The 9,102-nt window shown below is 42.0% G+C and overlaps 1 protein-coding gene across 2 annotated transcripts in view; it reads left to right on the top strand.

The window, feature by feature from the left end:
* Window positions 1–8,829: 8,829 nt before the first annotated feature.
* STAT4 (signal transducer and activator of transcription 4) overlaps window positions 8,830–9,102 on the top strand; it is a 93,795-nt gene continuing 93,522 nt past the window's right edge. Inside the window, exon 1 of one of the 2 annotated variants that reach the window (XM_032354224.1) lies at window positions 8,830–9,063. The gene's annotated coding sequence lies outside the window, so the exon portion shown is untranslated. The remainder of the gene's footprint in view (window positions 9,064–9,102) is intronic. The other variant, XM_032354226.1, reaches the window with a different exon arrangement.

Raw genomic sequence — 9,102 nt, 5'->3', positions numbered from 1 at the left:
CTGGCCAGGGGTTTGTCAATCTTATTAATTCTTTCAAAGAACCAGCTCCTAGTTTCGTTGATCTGTTCTACTGTTCTTTGGTTTCTATTTCATTGATTTCTGCTCTGATCTTTATTCTCTTCTCCTTCCGGGTTTAGGCTTTCATTGCTGTTCTTTCTCCAGCTCCTTTAGGTGTAGGGTTAGGTTGTGTATTGACCTTTCTTGTTTCTTGAGAAAGCTTGTATTGTTATATACTTTCCTCTCAGGACCACCTTTGCTGTGTCCCAAAGATTTTGAACAGTTGTGTCTTAATTTTCACTTGTTACATGAATTTTTTAAAGTCTTTAATTTCTGGTTGATCCATTCATTCTTCAGTACAATGCTCTTTAGTCTCCATGTATTTGAGTTCTTTCCAACTTTCCTCTTGTGGTTGAGGTCTAGTTTCAAAGCATTGTGGTCTGAAAATATGCATGGAATGATCCCAATCTTTTGGTACTGGCTGAGACCTGATTTGTGACCCAGGATGTGATTTATTCTGAAGAATGTTCCATGAGCACTAGAGAAGAATGTGTATGCTGTTTCTTTGGGATGGAATGTTCTAAATTGATCTGTGATGTCCATCTGGTCCAGTGTGTCATTTAAAGCCTTTATTTCCTTGTTGATCTTGTGCTTGGATGATCTGTCCATTTTAGTGAGGGGATATGTTAAAGTCCCCTACTATTATTGTATTATTGTCTATGTGTTTCTTTGATTTTGTTATTGATTTATAGTTGGCTGCTCCCATGTTAGGGGCATAGATATTTAAAATTGTTATATCTTCTTGTTAGACAGGTCCATTAAGTATGATATAGTGTCCTTCCTCATCTCTTATTATAGTTTTTGGCTTAAAATCTAATTTATCTGATATAAGGATTGCCACCCCAGGTTTCTTTTGATGTCCATTAGCATGGTAAATATTTTTCCACCCCCTCACTTTAAATCTGGAGGTGTCTTTGGGTCTAAAATGAATTTCTTGCAGATAGCATATTGATGGGTCTTGTTTTTTAATCCATTCTGATACCTATGTTTTTTGATTGGGGCATTTAGCCCATTTACATTCAGTGTAACTACTGAAAGATATGAATTTAGTGCCATTGTATTGCCTGTAAGGTGACTGTTACTGTATATTGACTCTATTCCTTTCTTATCTATGTTGCCTTTAAGTTTTCTTTTCACTTAAAGGGCCCCTTTCAATATTTCCCGTAGGGCTTCTTTGGTGTTTGCAAATTCTTTTAGTTTTTGTTTATCCTGGAAGCTTTTTATCTCTTCTATTTTCAGTGACAGCCCAGCTGGATATAGTATTCGTGGCTGCATGTTTTTTTCTTTTAGTACTCTGAATATATCTTGCCAGTCCTTTCTAACCTACCAGGTCCCTGTGTATAGGTCTGCTGACAATCTAATATTTCTACCATTGTATGTTACAGCGCTCTTGTCCTGAGCTGCTTTCAAGATTTTCTTTTTGTCACTGAGACTTGTAAGTTTTACTATTAAATGACAGGGTGTTTACCTATTTTTATTGATTTTGAGGGGGATTCTCTGTGCCTCCTGGATTTTGATACTTGTTCCCTTCCCCAAAATAGGAAAGTTCTCTACTATAATTTGTTCCAATATACCTTCTGACCCCCTCTCTCTTTTTTATTCTGGGATCCCAATTCTGACCTCTAGTTCTGACATCTTACTAATGTCCATATTGCTTAGGTTTTGTTCTTTTTCTTTTGAGGTGAGTTTATTAGCCATGTCATTTTATCCAGAGAAGAAGTGATGAATGAGAGGAGAAAATACTGACAGGGTAGCAACGACCCCAGAAAAATATACAGTAACCAAATCAGAAGAACCCAAAATTGGGGGAGAAGAAAGGGAAAAAATATAGATAGATAGATGATTAGACTGGTGAATAGAACAGAGACACACAGTTGTTTGGGGTGTATTTTGTACCATTAGAAGAAACTGCCTCCCAAAATTTTAAAAAAGGAAAAACTTATATATATTAAAAAATAAGGGTAACCATGATGGGAGTATGGAATATGACTGTAAAGATAAAAATGTAAAAAGATTTTCTAAAAAAAATTGATAAGTTGGTTGAAAAAAGAAAAAGGGAAAAAAGGAGAGACTTTGATCAGGTTGGAGACTAGAACAAAGCCATATGCTAGATTTAGGGCATATTTTGATCTGTTAGAAGAAACTCTATCCCAAAATTTTAAACAAAGAAAACTTATATGTATACCAAAAATAAGTTCAAATGCAATGAATGGATAGAATATGAGTATAACAATGAAAATTTTTAAAAGATTTTTAAAAAAGCATTGATAAGATAAAATAGTTTAAAAAAAGGTTAAAATAGGAAATAGGAAAAATTTTTAAAAATAGAATAAGAAAAATAAAATAAAAAAAATTTAACTTTGAAAGACTAAAGAATCATGGGGAAAAAAATCCATGAATTCTATGTGCTATATTCCCCTAGCTCTGAAGTTTTGCAGTTCTTATTGATTGGTGAACTTGGTCCTGGCTGGCTGTTCTTGCTGATTTTCTGGGGGAAGGGCCTGTTGCAGTGATTCTTAAATGTCTTTGCCGGAGATGGAATTGCACTGCCCTTGCCAGGGGCCAAGCTAAGTAATCTGCTCGGTTTGGGTATTGGGAACTTTTGTTCTCTGAACGCTTTCATACAGCTTTGGAGGACAGGAATGAAGATGGCGGCCTCCCAGTCTCCAGCCCTAGAGAAGCTGAGAGCTCGGGGCCTCACTCCTCAGCACAGCCTCAGAGAAAAGCAGTCAATCCCTCCCCTCTCCCTGGTCTTTGGTCATGCTCCGAGCTCACCCAGCCTGTGGCCGAGTGTTTCTATATCTGGTGCATGGACCTGTTTTGAGTCTTCTAACCCAGCAGATTCCTGCAGTACGCTACTGTGCCACCCACACCCCCCCCCCAGGGGAAGAAGATGAGTCTCCCCAGATCTGCCACTTGTGGGGTCCCTGTTTGAAGAGCAGTGGCCCAACTATGCGGGGGATCACAGTTTATGGCAACCCTGAGTTGAGAGCCCACTCCTCGACTCTGTCTTTAGAGCCAGCTTCCCACTCTGCTACCTGGGAGCTCAGCCACACTCAGAAACCTCCAGTCCTGCTGTGACCCCAAGGGACCTGAGACCACACTGTCCCTGTGAAGGCTCCACCCCTCACTTAGCCTCCAGAGGGATGTCCCACAGTGGAGCAGACTTCTATATGTTCTGATTTTGTGCTCCCCTGCTCCACTGCTTGCCGGGACCCAACCCCTCCCCCCACCATCTCTCTTCCCATCTATACCCTTGGATTCACCTCTCCACACGTCTGACCTTCCAGAAAGTGGTTGCTTATCTGTTCCTAGAATGGCTGCTCTTCTTCTCTTAGATCTCCTGTTGTGTTTGTGGGTGTTCGAAATGGTTTGAGAACTATCTAGCTGAACTCCTGGGACCTCACAATGTTTAGGTCTCCTACTCCTAGGCCATCTTGCTCCTCCACCTCTCCAAATATTTCTTGAATGGCTATTGTACTGAAATACAAAGAAAAATAACATTCAGTTCTGATCCACTAAATATTCAATTCTGAAAGAGACCAACATATGAAAAATACATAAATGGAATAAGGTGGTTAACTGACCAGAAACATGGAATTTTTTCTTGGAAGAGTCTGCAATTCAATATCCTAGCCTGCTGTGGAACCTCATTTCCTAATTTGTGGCTCAGCAGAAACAGCCATCTTATACACAGTATAAGCAAGATGCTATAAACCACAGAATTTGCTAAATGGTCTGGAACTCTGTTGGCCATGTGGCCATCATCACAACATGTGCCAGACTTCTAAATTCATGGCTAACTGTCCATACGTATCAAGGGAAAGCTGAAAAATTGGAGTATATCATCATCTTGAATTAATAGACTATACAGAGAGTCTATTTTGGAATTCATGTTTAGATCATTAAACTTACTTATTCCATAGCTCTGTTGAGACATTTATTGCTTTTCTTATATAAGCAGATAAGATTTTTAGTAAAGTCAAAAGGTTCCAAGTGTTTCTGGAGCCAGATGGTCCTGAATTTGACTCTGAACCTGCTCCTTATCATCTGATTGCCCCTGTAGCCTCATTAAGCCCAATCTCTTTTCTGTCAGTTAGAAATAGAGTGATACCGAATGCTATGGAGCATGTGAAGAGTAAGTAAAACACTGCACTTAAATCCCAGCACTTTGTCTGGCATGGAGCTAGAGGGAAAAAGTGCTGTGGTTATTGGGAAGAATGTTGTTTTAGAAGTTGCAATTATCCTGAGGCGGCAGTAGAGGGAGCACAGTCATTGGAAACTTGGACCCGAGGATACTAACAAAATGGATATTTAAAGCCATTTGTAGAAGACGTTGACCCTGTTCTGCTGGGCTGGAGGGACCCGCACTCAGATGAGCTAAGACCCACACCAGACTGTCTGGTCCCAATTATCCTTTCTAGTATAGAATCTAACATACACTACTGTAAAATTCAGTGTGCCTTTCTGTATGGACAGGTTCCCTCCATCCAGCACCAAACTCTAACTCCCCCTAGTTTCCGTAGGACACATTAGAGAGGAAGCTCGCATGGGATAGGTAAGGTGCTTCCATAAAAACGAAAATGAACAAAAGTTTACACTCTTTGTACAAGAGTTGGGAGAAAATGGAGCTGGCTTACAGCGGGCATCAGGGAAACTGATAGCCTCTTGTCTTCTCTCGCTGACTCCCACACAGCAGCTGGGCTTAGACGTGGTGAAAAAGCAGTCAAGATCTGCCTGAATCCTCACTGCCTCACAGACGTGAACCTGCCTGTCTCACTTGACTCTCTTCATCCACTTGAAGCCCCATCCGTGTACACTGACGAGAGAAGGTCACTTTCAAAGTTCCTCACAACTGGTTATTATTCTTCTATTAATAGCAGCTATTACTGAATATTTTCCTTTATCTCATTCCTTACTTTAGCTCTTGGAATCTTCCCAGCAGTTTCATGTGGGATGTAATATCCCATTTTGACAGAATTAGGGGCTCTGAGAGGTTAGGTAGCTGATCCGACTTTGTACAGCTAGAAAGTGGCATGATCAGACTTAGAATCTATGTTTCTGCCAGTCTATGATCTGATATTTCTGTTAAGATGAAGGAAAAAAAATTAGAAATAAGGATTTAACAGGGCAAATGGGGCATCAATTACAGGAAGAGAAGAATCTGTTGTAGACTTTTTTTTTTTTAAAGATTTTATTTATTTATTTGACAGATCACAAGTAGGCAGAGAGGCAGAGAGAGAGAGAGAGAGAGAGAGAGAGAGGAGGAAGCAGGCTCCCTGCAGAGCAGAGAGCCCGATGCAGGGCTCGATCCCAGGACCCTGGGATCATGACCCGAGCTGAAGGCAGAGGCTTTAACCCACTGAGCCACCCAGGCGCCCCTGTTGTAGACTTTTGAGTTTGGCAAACTGGGGATTTTGCCTCAGCTTGCTTTCTCTTGTTTTCTCCCTCTACCTTCCCTTCTCCTGCTTCCTCCTTCTTCTCTATCTGCCAACCCTTCTTCTTTGTTTTTGACTCTAAGGTTGACTTCTGAGGGACTCATGAAGCCAAGGTCAATGTAGGGCCAAGAAATTGGGGACCTGGCTATTTAGACTTGATTCTAAAAAAGAAAAGTAAAGTGGACATAGAGATACCTGTTCTTAGAAGCCTGACTTAGTTCAAGAATCAGGAAGGTGGGCAGAGGTTAAGGGAGATGTTTCAACCAAGGAAAAAAGTGTTCATTTGGGCACAAAATCCCTCATGATATACCACTGCATAAACTGATTATGGTGGATAGGATATGGTAGACAAAACAGAGGTTACAAAAATGTCTGCAGATTCTCGGGGGTAGTCTCCAAGACTTTTTTAAGGAAAGGCCCTCTGTCTGTGAAAATAAAACTATTTTTATAATAATGTCTTGCCTTTTCACTCTGTTGACATTTGCACTGATGGTACCAAAGCCATGATGGGTAATGTTGGTGCCTCAGTGTGAACCAAGGCAGTGAGGCCAGATTATTCTAGAAGTCATTGTACTCTTCACCACCCACACGTTAAACTGTTTAAATGCCAGTTTAACTTAATAATGTTCTCAATGAAGCAGGGAAATTAATTTTATTAAAATTTAAATTAATGTCCCTGTAATATTCTGTCATGAGAACAAGAAGTAGATGAGAAGAAATGAGAACACTGAGGAATGATGACTGCCTCAAAGAAAACCCGTGTGTGACTGAGTGTCACAGAACATCTTCTTACTTAGAAGAATGACTTGACAAACGGTGGTTATCCAAGTCTGGATATCTGGAAGACAAAATGAACAGGGAATGACTGTAATTTCAGGGAAAACACTTGGCAATGTCCAATAATAATATTGACGTTTTCCAGCAAAAATCAGAATTTGCAAAACTTGCATCCTCCTTCTGAGCTTAACAATTTCCCAATACTTAAAAATACTTTTCTAATGAGATCCATGGTGATATTAGCTGATAGGATTTTCTGGTTTGTATGGTGAAGGGTGTCAGCGTTTAGAAGATCTGCGTAATCTAGTGGATTCATGTTTTCCAAATGACCAATGCATGATAATATAAAATCATGTGTGGGTAAAATTTCCATTTAAAATACAAGATATGCCCACAGATTTTAATGTAACACTATAAAGTTTGCCGATGGAGTTTCACATTCCACAGTGCACCAATCCTTAAAAAACTACCACTTGTTGGATTTTGCTGTTGTGCTGAAGAAGGATATCCACATTACCTGCAGAGGCTATTAAAATGCTCCTCCTTTTCCAATTCTGTATCTGTGTGAGTCCAGATTTTCTTCAAATACTTCAAATATTTCTTCAAAAACCAAACAATTGCAAAAGATAAATGCAGAAGCAGATATAAGAATCCAGCTGTCTTTTCTCAATGTATCCATTAGAGATTTTTAAAAATGTAAATCTATGCCACCTATTCTGACTTTTTAAATTTTTAAAAAATTTTAACAAAAAAATTGTTTAAGATTTATTTACTTAAGTTATCTTTACACCCAACAGGGGGCTCAAACTCACAACTCTGAGATCAAAAGTCACGTGCTCCACCAACAGAGCCGGCCAGGTGCCCCTTCACTAATTTTTTATGTTAGAAATACTTTTTTTTTTTTTCACTTAAAAAGGTTTATTTAAACACATATGGGTTTATGATTATAATTTTTAATGAATAAATATTTCCATTCTTCTCTTCAGATTTAGTTTTAATACAGTAAATATGAATTTAATATAGAATAATAATACACAAAAATTCTTCAGAGGTGTCAACAATTTTTAAGAGGATAAAGGTGTCATGAGATCAGTTTGAACACTGCTGAGGGAGTTCCGACGTGAGGGCCTTAAAAGGAAGAAGTGAAGGAAGTCTCTACTTTGTACAACGGGCTCTCAACAGTTGAGTACAACGATGATAAAGACAGGCAAAACCAGTATGACTAACACTAGAAGGCAGGAAGTGAAAAGTGCTAAATGAGTGGTCTAGATGTGCGCTAGTAGGGTAGCCACCGGCCACATGAGGCTGCTGGGCATCTGAAATGCGGCTGGTCCAAATGGAGATTTCCTGAAAGTGTCAATGACACACCAGACTTCAGAGATTACGTATGAAATAAGGAAAGCAAAGCATCCCATTAAGAATTTTATATTGATTATATGCTGAAATATTAATATTCTATATTATTGGGTTATTGATAGTATTGAAATTAATTTTACCCGTTCCCTTTACCTTTTTTGATGTAGCTGCTGGAAAATTTAAACCTGGGGCTTGCATTTTATTTTTCTTAGCTCTAGTTTGGATGGGAAGTGTGGTGAGAATTCAGAGCAGGGAAATTTGCTGTGGGTTGGGGTCATCAGTGAAATCTTCACCAAGGATTAGGAATTCAAAAATATAAAGACAAATTGGAAAACAGAGTCTTAACTATAGAGAACAAACAGAGTAGCCAGAAGGAAGGTGGGGGTGGGGTGTGAAACAGAGGAAGGGGATTCAGAGTGCAGTTATCTCACTGAGCACCGAGTGATACACACACTTGTTGCCTTGTTGAATCACTCACTGTATTCTGTACCTGAAACCAGGGTAATGCTGTATGTTAACTACACTGGAATTGAAATTAAATTCAATTTAGAAAAAAAGAGGGATAGGATTTCAGTAAATAGACAAGGGGGGGCACTGCAGTTGAAGGGGGCATCAATACTAAAATAGGAGAGGTTCCTCCAGGGAGCAGGACAAGTGGGTCTGCCTGGGATGCGGCTCCTGGGTAGGGAGTGGGGTGGCCGGAGGGGGCTGTGAGGAGAGATTTCAGGATAGGTTGGGGCCAGATCGTACACAAGTTTGAGTGCCGAGAATTTGGACGTTTTCAGGACAGACTGCTTCCCCAGGGAAATCCAGACTCAGTTTCCTTTAGGTAGGGACGGAGCAGCAGAAGCTCCTGGAAACTGCCCAGAAAGCAGGCAGCTGAGACCAGGCCTGCCTGACCCGGGAGGAGAGTGACGCGGGGTGCGACTCTGGAGCGGACAGACTTCTCCTGTGCACCGGCGGGACGGGGCGGTGAACGTGAGCCCGTGATCGCGGTACTGATGTTGGGAGCCGGAGGAGAGCCCCGGGGGAGCGCGGGGCAGGGCGGCCGGGCCGGGAGCGGGGAAGCAGGCCTTCGCCCGGGGCTGGGCTGTGGACTCCCGCACGAGCAGGTCGGGTCATTGTCTCTGCCCCGCTCAGTCTATCGTCCTTTGTTTTTATCTGTATTTTCTCGAACATTCCGTAGAACTCGTGTGTCCGGGCTAGGGTCGAGCTCGGAGGAGATACACCAGCAAGACCACCGGGGAGGGCGCGCGAACCGCCGCCTCCGGCCCGCGCTGAGGCCACGACGCGCGGCGGACTCCGGCCCCCTCGCCAGGCCTCCGCGTCCTCAGGCCTGACAGAGGCGCTCGGACGGCGGAGACGACGGCTCCCTCGGCCCTGGGGCTCCCGAACCCGCCCGCGTCACGGGGGAAGAGCGGCCCGCGGCCGCCAGGTGCGTGGGACGGAGCGCGGGGTGCGCGGGGTGCGCGGG

Source organism: Mustela erminea, chromosome 8, assembly GCF_009829155.1.
Source record: "Mustela erminea isolate mMusErm1 chromosome 8, mMusErm1.Pri, whole genome shotgun sequence".
In the NCBI taxonomy this organism is placed as follows: Eukaryota; Metazoa; Chordata; class Mammalia; order Carnivora; family Mustelidae; genus Mustela; species Mustela erminea.
The sequence above is the reverse complement of the archived record's forward strand: the minus strand, read 5'-3'. Positions and strand labels throughout refer to the sequence as shown.